Genomic DNA, 10,372 nt, shown 5'->3' on the forward strand with positions numbered 1-10,372 from the left:
TTTCCCTCACTCTTTCCCCCTCTGCCCTGACTGTTTACTCTTCTGTGTGAGAAAGAATGAAGAGAGGAAGGGAGACAGCAGAACAGAAAAGGGGGCACCTGAGACAACAGTGGAGGTCTTGAGGCAATGAGGGTGAGGAAGATAGGAGTGGACCCAGAGAAAGGGAAAATGAAAGACAGAATGAGAGAGAAGAAGGATGAAGCAAGCGGAAGGAAAAGGGCAGCAGGAAGCAAACCAAAGGAAAGAAAGAACTGGGAATGATGCTGGGAAAAATCATTAAAGCACAGCACCATTTGCTGCATTTATGAAGCACATAGAACCCTGAGTAGATTATACCCCTTAACACAGGGGCACAGTAGAACTAAGGGCATGACACTGCCTTGTATTTCTTCTGCTTTCAAAAGGAATTGAAGAAAGCCTAAGATAAAGGGGACAAGATACACTCAAACCATTTAAAGAACAAGTACGGCACAGAAAGTACAGGTTATAATCCATAGTGCTGAGGAGAATGACTGCAATTGAGCACAAACTTTTTATTAGTCCTGAACTCCAGGAGTGACGTATCAGATGCAGACCCTGAACTGCAGACCAATCCCACTTTCTTTCCACTGTCCTTGCTTACAAGAAACCCTCAAGAGAAGCTAAGAAGGCAATGCAAGATCAAAATGTTGGGAAGATATTTTTTTATGTTCTTATATTTAACTTTTAATTTTGATATAATTACAGAAGAGTGTCAAGGAATCACAAAGAACTCCCATTTACCCAGATTCTCCAATTAACATTGACCACATTTACTTTCTCATTCTCCTCTCTCTCCCTCTCCCTCTCCCCCAACCCCTCTATTTTTTCCTTGAGCCATTTGAGGGTAAGTGGCAGACATTACACCCATTTACCTCTAAATATGCATTTTAGTGAGGAACTAGAATACATGTAGCTTTCACTACATGTATTTCTGTGGCTTTCACTAATACCAGACAGAGCTCATGGGCAATGAGGTTGGAAGGGGAGCAGGAGTAGGAAACTTGTCTTAAGCTGCATTTACTTAGCAAGTGACTATCTTTTCTTAATTTAGGTCAATAAAAATAGCAGAATCTTCTAAATCACCTTCTCACCAACTTTACATAGGATTGAGAAAACATCAGTTGTCCACATTTGTCTACAGGAAATAATATTAATAGAAATGAGGATTGGTAGCCAATACCCTTGGTGCTAACCACTCCATCCAAGAAACCTAGAAACTGCTTAATACAAAGAAAGAATCCTTGTCAGCCTGTATTGTCAGACCTCTGAGCCCAAGCTAAGCCATCATATCCCCTGTGACCTGCACATACACATCCAGATCGCCAGTTCCTGCCTTAACTGATGACATTCTACCACAAGAAGTGAAAATGGCCTGTTCCTGCCTTAACTGATGACATTGTCTTGTGAAATTCCTTCTCCTGGCTCATCCTGGCTCAAAAGCTCCCCCACTGAGTACCTTGTGACCCCCACTCTGGCCCGCCAGAGAACAACTCCCCTTTTTCCTTTACCTACCCAAATCCTGTAAAACGGCCCCACCCCTATCTCCCTTCACTGACTCTCTTTTCGGACTCAGCCCGCCTGCACCCAGGTGATTAAAAGCTTTATTGCTCACACAAAGCCTGTTTGGTGGTCTCTTCACATGGATGCGCATGAAATTTGGTGCTGTGACTCGGATCGGGGGACCTCCCTTGCGAGATCAATCCCCTGTCCTCCTGTTCTTTGCTCTGTTAGAAAGATCCACCTACGACCTCAGGTCCTCAGACCGACCAGCCCAAGGAACATCTCACCAATTTTAAATCCAGTAAGTGGCCTCTTCTTACTTTCTTCTCCAACCTCTCTCACTGTCCCTCAACCACTTTCTCCTTTCCACTCTTCAATCTCTCCCTTCTCTTAATTTCAATTCCTTTCATTTTCTGGTAGAGACAAAGGAGACACATTTTATCTGTGGACCCAAAACTCCAGTGCGGGTCACGGACTCGGGAAGGCAGCCTTCCCTTGGTGTTTAATCATTGCAGGGACGCCTCTCTGATTATTCACCCAGGTTTCAGAGGTGTCAGATCACGCAGGGACGCCTGCCTTGGTCCTTCACCGTTAGCGGCAAGTCCCGCTTTTCTGGGGAAGGAGCAAGTACCCCAACCCCTTCTCTCCGTGTCTCTACCCCTTCTCCGCCTTTCTGGGGGGCAAGAAATCCCCAACCCTTTCTCCTTCACCCTGAGCGGCAAGTCCCGCTTTTCTAGAGGAGGGGCAAGTATCCCAACCTCGTATCTCTGCGCCCCAATCCCTTATTTCTGTGCCCTGACCTCTTATCTCTGCGCCCCAATCCCTTATTTCTGCGCCCTGACCTCTTATCTCTGCGCCCCGATCCCTTATTTCCATGCCCCGACCTCTTATCTCTGCGCCCCATCCCATATTTCCACGCCCTGACCTATCTCTGTGCCCCAACCCCTTATTTCCATGCCCCAACCCCTTTCCCGCTTTTCTGGAAGGTAAGAACCCCCGAACCCCTTCCCTCCGTGTCTCTACTCTCTCTTTTCTCTAGGCTTGTCTCCTTCACTGTGGGCAACCTTCTACCCTCCATTCCTCCTTCTTCTCCCTTAGCCTGTGTCCTCAAAAACTTAAAATCTCTTCAACTCTCACCTGACCTAAAATCCAAGTGTCTTATTTTCTTCTGCAATGCCGCTTGACCCCAATACAAACTCGACAGTAGTTCCAAATAGCCGGAAAACGGCACTTTCAATTTTTCCATCCTACAAGATCTAAATAATTCTTGTCGTAAAATGGGCAAATGGTCTGAGGTGCCTAATGTCCAGGCATTCTTTTACACATCGGTCCCTCTCTAGTCTCTGTTCCCAGTGCAACTCATCCCAAATCTTCCTTCTTTCCCTCCCACTTGTCCCCTCAGTCCCAACCCCAAGCATCGCTGTGTCTTTCTAATCTTCCTTTTCTACAGACCCATCTGACCTCTCCCCTCCTCCCCAGGCTGCTCCTCGCCAGGCCGAGCTAGGTCCCAATTCTTCCTCAGCCTCCGCTCCTCCACCCTATAATCCTTCTATCACCTCCCCTCCTCACACCTGGTCCGGCTTACAGTTTCGTTCCGTGACTAGCCCTCCCCCACCTGCCCAGCAATTTACTCTTAAAAAGGTGGCTAGAGCTAAAGGCATAGTCAAGGTTAATGCTCCTTTTTCTTTATCCCAAATCAGATAGCGTTTAGGCTCTTTTTCATCAAATATAAAAATCCAGCCCAGTTCATGACTCCTTTGGCAGCAACCCTGAGACACTTTACAGCCCTAGACCCTAAAAGGTCAAAAGGCCGTCTTATTCTCAAAATACATTTTATTACCCAGTCTGCTCCCAACATTAAATAAAACTCCAAAAATTAAATTCTGGCCCTCAAACCCCACAACAGGATTTAATTAACCTCGCCTTCAAGGTGTACAATAATAGAAAAAAGTTGCAATTCCTTGCCTCCACTGTGAGACGAACCCCAGCCACATCTCCAGCACACAAGAACTTCCAAATGCCTGAACCGCAGCGGCCAGGCGTTCCTCCAGAACCTCCTCCCCGAGGAGCTTGCTACAAGTGCCAGAAATCTGGCCACCAGGCCAAGGAATGCCTGCATCCCAGGATTCCTCCTAAGCCGTGTCCCATCTGTGCGGGACCCCACTGGAAATCGGACTGTCCAACTCACCTGGCAGCCACTCCCAGAGCCCTTGGAACTCTGGCCCAAGGATCTCTGACTGCTTCCCAGATCTTCTTGGCTTAGCGGCTGAAGACTGACGGGGCCCAATCGCCTCGGAAGCCCCGTAGACCATCACGGACGCCAAGCTTCGCGTAACTCTCACAGTGGAAAGTAAGTCCGTCCCCTTCTTAATCAATATGGAGGCTACCCACTCCACATTACCTTCTTTTAAAGGGCCTGTTTCCCTTGCCTCCATAACTGTTGTGGGTATTGACAGCCAGGCTTCTAAACCTCTTAAAACTTCCCAACTCTGTTGGCAACTTAGACAATATTCTTTTAAGTACTCCTTTTAGTTATCCCCACCTGCCCAGTCCCGAGACACTTTAACTAAATTATCTGCTTCCCTGACTGTTCCTGGATTACAGCTATATCTCATTGCTGCCCTTCTTCCCAATCCAAAGCCTCCTTTGCGTCCTCCTCTCATATCCCCCACCTTAACCCACAAGTATAAGATACCTCTACTCCCTCCTTGGCGACCAATCATGCATCCCTTATCATCTCATTAAAACCTAATCACCCTTACCCGGATCAATGCCAATATCCCATCCCACAGCATGCTTTGAAAGGGTTAAAGCCTGTTATCACTCGCCTGCTACAGCATGGCCTTTTAAAGCCTATAAACTCTCCTTACAATTCCCCCATTTTACCTGTCCTAAAACCAGGCAAGCCTTACAAGTTAGTTCAGGATCTATGCCTTACCAGCCAAATTGTTTTGCCTGTCCACCCCATGGTGCCAAACCCATATACTCTCCTATCCTCAATACCTCCCTCCACAATCCATTATTCTGTTTTGGATCTCAAACATGCTTTCTTTACTATTCCTTTGCACCCTTCATCCCAGCCTCTCTTCGCTTTCACTTGGACTGACCCTGACTCCCATTAGGCTCAGCAAATTACATGGGCTGTACTGCCGCAAGGCTTCACAGACAGCTTCCATTACTTCAGTCAAGCCCAAATTTCATCCTCATCTGTTACCTATCTCGGCATAATTCTCACAAAAACACACGTGCTTTCCCTGCTGATCGTGTCCGATTAATCTCCCAAACCTCAATCCCTTACAAAACAACTCCTTTCCTTCCTAGGCATGGTTAGTGCGGTCAGAATTCTTACACAAGAGCCAGGACTGCACCCTGTAGCCTTTCTGTGCAAACAACTTGACCTTACTGTTTTAGCCTAGCCATCATGTCTCCGTGCACCGGCTGCTGCCACTCTAATACTTTTAGAGGCCCTCAAAAACACAAACTACGCTCAACTTACTCTCTACATTTCTCATAACTTCCAACATCTATTTTCTTCCTCACACCTGACGCATATACTTTCTGCTCCCCGGCTCCTTCAGCTGTACTCACTCTTTGTTAAGTCCCACAATTACCGTTGTTCATGGCCTGGACTTCAATCAGGCCTCCCACATTATTCCTGATACCACACCTGACCCCCATGACTGTATCTCTCTGAGCCACCTGACATTCACCCCATTTCCCCATATTTCCTTCTTTCCTGTTCCTCACCCTGATCACGCTTGATTTATTGATGGCAGTTCCACCAGGCCTAATCGCCACACACCAGCAAAGGCAGGCTATGCTATAGTACAAGCCACTAGCCCGCCTCTTAGAACCTCTCATTTCCTTTCCATCGTGGAAATCTATCCTCAAGGAAATAAGTTCTCAGTGTTCCATCTGCTATTCTACTACTCTTCAGGGATTATTCTTGCCCTCTCCCTTCTCTACACATCAAGCTTGAGGATTTGCCCCCATCCAGGACTGGCAAATTAGCTTTACTCAACATGCCCCGAGTCGGAAAACTAAAATACCTCTTAGTCTAGGTAGATACTTTCACTGGATAGGTAGAGTCCTTTCCTACATGGTCTGAGAAGGCCATCGCAGTCACTTCTTCCCTTCTGTCAGACATAATTCCTCAGTTTAGCCTTCGCACCTCTATACAGTCTGATAACAGACCAGCCTTTATTAGTCAAATTAGCCAAGCAGTTTTTCAGGCTCTTAGTATTCAGTGAAACCTTTATGTCCCTTACGGTCCTCCAGGAAAAGTAGAATGGACTAAAGGTCTTTTAAAAACAACTCACCAAGCTCAGCCACCAACTTAAAAAGAACTGGACAATACTTTTACGACTTTTGTTTCTCAGAAGTCAGACCTGTCCTAAGAATGCTACAAGGTACAGCCCATTTGAGCTCCTGTAGAGACGCTCCTTTTTATTAGGCCCCAGTCTCATTCCAGACACCAGACCAACTTAGACTGTGACCCCAAAAAACTTGTCATCCCTACTATCTTCTGTCTAGTCATACTCCTATTCACCATTCTCAACTACTTACACATGCCCTGCTCTTGTTTACACTGCTGGTTCACACTGTTTCTCCAAGCCATCACAGCTGATATCTCCTGGTGCTATCCCCAAACTGCCACTCTTAACTCTTGAAGTAAATAAATAATCTTTGCTGGCAGGACTATGCTGAATCTCCTCAGGCACTCTCTAATCAGATGTCCTGAGTTGTCCCAATTCTTAGATTTTTTATACCTGTTTTTCTCCTTCTCTTACTCCATTTAGCTTTTCAATTCATAGAAAACTGTATTCAGGCCATCACCAATAATTCTAAATGACAAATGTTCCTTCTAACAACCCCACAGTATCACCCCTTACCACAAAATCTTCCTTCAGCTTAATCTCTCCCACTCTAGGTTCCCACGCCGTCCCTAATCCCGCTCGAAGCAGCCCTGAGAAACATCGCCCGTTATCTTTCCATACCATCCCCCAAAATTTTCGCTGTCCCAACACTTTACCACTATTTCGTTTTATTTTTCTTATTAATATAAGAAGACAGGAATGTCAGGCCTCTGAGCCCAAGCTAAGCCATCATATCCCCTGTGACCTGCACGTACACATCCAGATCTCCAGTTCCTGCCTTAACTGATGACATTCCACCACAAAAGAAGTGAAAATGGCCTGTTCCTGCCTTAACTGATGACATTGTCTTGTGAAATTCCTTCTCCTGGCTCATCCTGGCTCAAAAGTTCCCCCACTGAGTACCTTGTGACCCCCACTCCGGCCCACCAGAGAACAACTCCCCTTTTTCCTTTACCTACCCAAATCCTGTAAAACGGCCCCACCCCTATCTCCCTTCGCTGACTCTCTTTTCGGACTCAGCCCGCCTGCACCCAGGTGATTAAAAGCTTTATTGCTCACACAAAGCCTGTTTGGTGGTCTCTTCACACCGACGCACATGAAATGTATAATGCTTTGTCAGCTCCAAATCGTACCTTCAACTTTCCATTTTACATCTCCGAAATCTGGATGTATCTTAGAGTCGATGATGCAATTATAATTGGTAGCTTCCTTTCTTTATGTTAGTACATAAAAATAAGGGTGCATCCTACAAATGATGGCTTCTGAGATTAGATAAAATACCTTTCTATTAGCTCTGTGGTTCTCTGCCTGTGTATTGCCAGGAGGAAGGAAGTGGAGCGTTTCAGGTGAGGCACAGGGTTTTGGTATCAATTCCTAAGATTCCTTTCATGGTCCAGCACATTGTGTGCATTATCCTACAGTTCCTCCCTCTATCACACCCTCAGCCACTTGGTGTGTCTCCTTATTTCTGCTCCTCTTGCCTACCAGCATGTGCCTGATTACTGAATCCTGCCCACCCAAATGTCAAGAGCCTACCAGAAATGGCTTCTTCTCCTCCACTCTCCTCAGTGCATGTGGGTATGTGTGTTTGGAGATGACTGGAAAAGCACAGTGGCTACCCATTAAACTGACTCAGGGGTCACACTAGAGAGGAAGACCACAAAGAAAACTGACTTCCAGCCTGACAGCAGAAGGGCAGAGCTTTCTGGGCTACTGGCTGTAAGGGCAATGCATGTATCTGCTGATTTAAAATAATAATAACAATAATGGCTTTGGGTTTCCTTGGGTTATCCTCCAACCCAAAGAAACCAATGGGCAGACATGTATACATGGAGTGGACTGGGTCAGCCCTTTGGCTTCCTAGCATGTTCTGCCATCTCTTTTTTTCTGATGACAGAACAAGCCCTTGGCCACAGGGTAAAAACCTGATGCCAGCCTGGCCCCCTGGAGTCCTTCTAGGACCCTGGAAGAGAGCTGTTCTCTTTCTCTTTGGTTTGTTAATTTTAGGCTGCTTCCTCACCGTGCAAAGAGAGAAAGCCCAAGCAAAGACCAGCATAGGCAGAGAGCCGGTAGAGCAGCCTGGGTCCTTGCATCCTGTGAAGCATCACAGTTATCCTTCTCTGCACATGGGCCAGTGCATTCCTGTTCTGCTTTAACAAGCTTAAGTTGTCCCTTCGAATCAATACAATATAAGGTGTTTTAAACCTCTCTCTACTTTAAACTATCCCTCTAGCTTAGCTGTTCTTTTTGAAAGTTATTTGCAACAAACAATTCAAGTTTGAGATTTGGGAGGGCAAAATGCCCATATTCTGTGTTGATTGAAAGGAGATTCCTGGGCCTTAGATCCCTGCTTTGGTTGAGAAGTTGTGATGATAATTAAAGAGCCTGCGTAGATTTTCACTAGAGGCAGGGCTCTGCCTTGAGTTGGGCCGGGGTGCCCACAGGCTGCTTTGGATTTATCCAAAGTCCTTATCAGGGTACTGGATGGGCCATTCAATGAAGTTTGCACCATAAATCCCTAACAACTCCAGGCTTGAAGATTCTCTGCAGGAAGTGTTACCATAGCCAGTCATTTTGGTTTGCCATAACTGATAAGGGCTTATCTTTCTGACAGCAATTACCAACCTGGTTCCTTTGATTTTTGAGTCATGTCCTAGAAAAAGAGCTGAGCCCAAGGAACTACAGCTTGGAGGATATATCTGATCTATCTGCGATGGCAGGAAAGCGTGCATCTAGTTGATCTAAAAACTAGATGGCATTATTGAGGAGCTGGACAGGAGGTCTTAGGAACAACCTCGTTTTATACTTTTTAAAAATAGGAATTTACTTAAAGGCAACTTCCATCTGCTCTCATTCTGGCAGAGGTATTGTGATAAAGGCTTTCAGGAATGTCAACAGCTCAGGATTGACATTAGCTCATAGATAATTCCCGTCTACTAAATTAAAGTCTATGAGAGATTGATGCATGCACCAGAGTCTTGAATTATTAGGCAAGGATCTTGCTAAAGCTGGATATGGGAAGGTTGCTATGAAACTCATTTCAAAGGCTGTGTAGGCCAACTCACCTCTGGGAAACCAATGCTTATTAAACCAATGCAACTGCTCAAAAACTAAAACTCCATCACTAAGTTCCCTATCATGGTGTGTGAAATCATTTCCAGAAAACTTTTCAAAAGATACCAAATAAAAGGCATCACAGGCCTGGCACGGTGGCTCATGCCTGTAATCCCAGCACTTTGGGAGGCCCAGGCTGGTGGATCACCTGAGGTCAGGAGTTTGAGACCAGCCTGGCCAGCATGGTGAAACCCCGTCTCTACTAGAAAAATAAAAAAATTAGCCGGGTGTGGTGGCACGCGCCTGTAATCCCAGCTACTTGGGAGGCTGAGGCAGGAGAACCTGGCAGGTGGAGGTTGCAGTGAGCCGAGATCACGCCATTGCACTGCAGCCCAGGTGACAGAGTGAGACTCCATCTCAAAAAAAATAAAAATAAAAATATAAAAAGCCATCACAAAAAGACATTTCTTTATCAGGTCAACAAATTGATTGGTGGTTTCAATCTCTCAAGAAGTCAGATTCTCTTCAGACACTCCTTTGTGTTTCTTTACAATGTAATCAGTCATTCCAGGGTCAGCTATGAGGCACACTCCCCTGGCCTCCCTCATAAGCAATTTAATTGCAAAGGGTTAGCATACTATTTCTTCTCTGCTATTCTCAGAATTCTCAATTATGAAAACAAAAACAATAATTAAAAAGTTCTTCTAGCTGATTTTTTTTTTTTTTTGAGACAGAGTCTCACTTAAACTCTGCTGCCCAGGCTGTAGTGCAGTGGTGCAATCTCTGCTCACTGCAACCTCTGCTTCCCACGTTCAACCAATTCTTCTGCCTTCCCCCCGATCCCCGAGTAGCTGGGATTACAGGTGTGCACCACCACGTCCAGCTAACTTTTGTATTTTTAATAGAGACGGGGTTTCACCGTGTTGGCCAGGCTGGTCTCAAACTCCTGACCTCAAGTGATCCGCCCGCTTGGGCCTCCCAAAGTGTTGGGATTACGGGCGTGAGCCACTGCGCCCAGCCCCACGTGCATTTTTTTTTTTAAGGGAGGCAGGAAAGAAGGCATTTGGGCCTCTTATCTGCAATTTTCTCCCATGTAAACTTATGTGAAGGATCTGGAGTGGGACTTCGTGGCTTCAAGCCCTGGCTCCACTTCTTGATGGCTGCGCGACCTGGGTTAAGTCACGCAACCTCTCTGAACCCCAGTTTATTCATCTGTAAACAGGTCAATAATAGCACGAGATTTGCAGCGCGGGTGGAGCTCAAAGTGCAGGGTTGTCCCTGGTGAACCCATCACTTTTATATTTATCCTTTGATGAAGCCAGTACAATTCCTATCTGGTTAACTAGATACATCCCAACTCTTCCCTCGAGTTCGCCCTTCCCCCCGCCTCGTGAAGTCCTTGTTCTCTTAGCTGTCTTGAA

Source organism: Nomascus leucogenys, chromosome 19, assembly GCF_006542625.1.
Source record: "Nomascus leucogenys isolate Asia chromosome 19, Asia_NLE_v1, whole genome shotgun sequence".
Lineage (NCBI taxonomy): Eukaryota > Metazoa > Chordata > Mammalia > Primates > Hylobatidae > Nomascus > Nomascus leucogenys.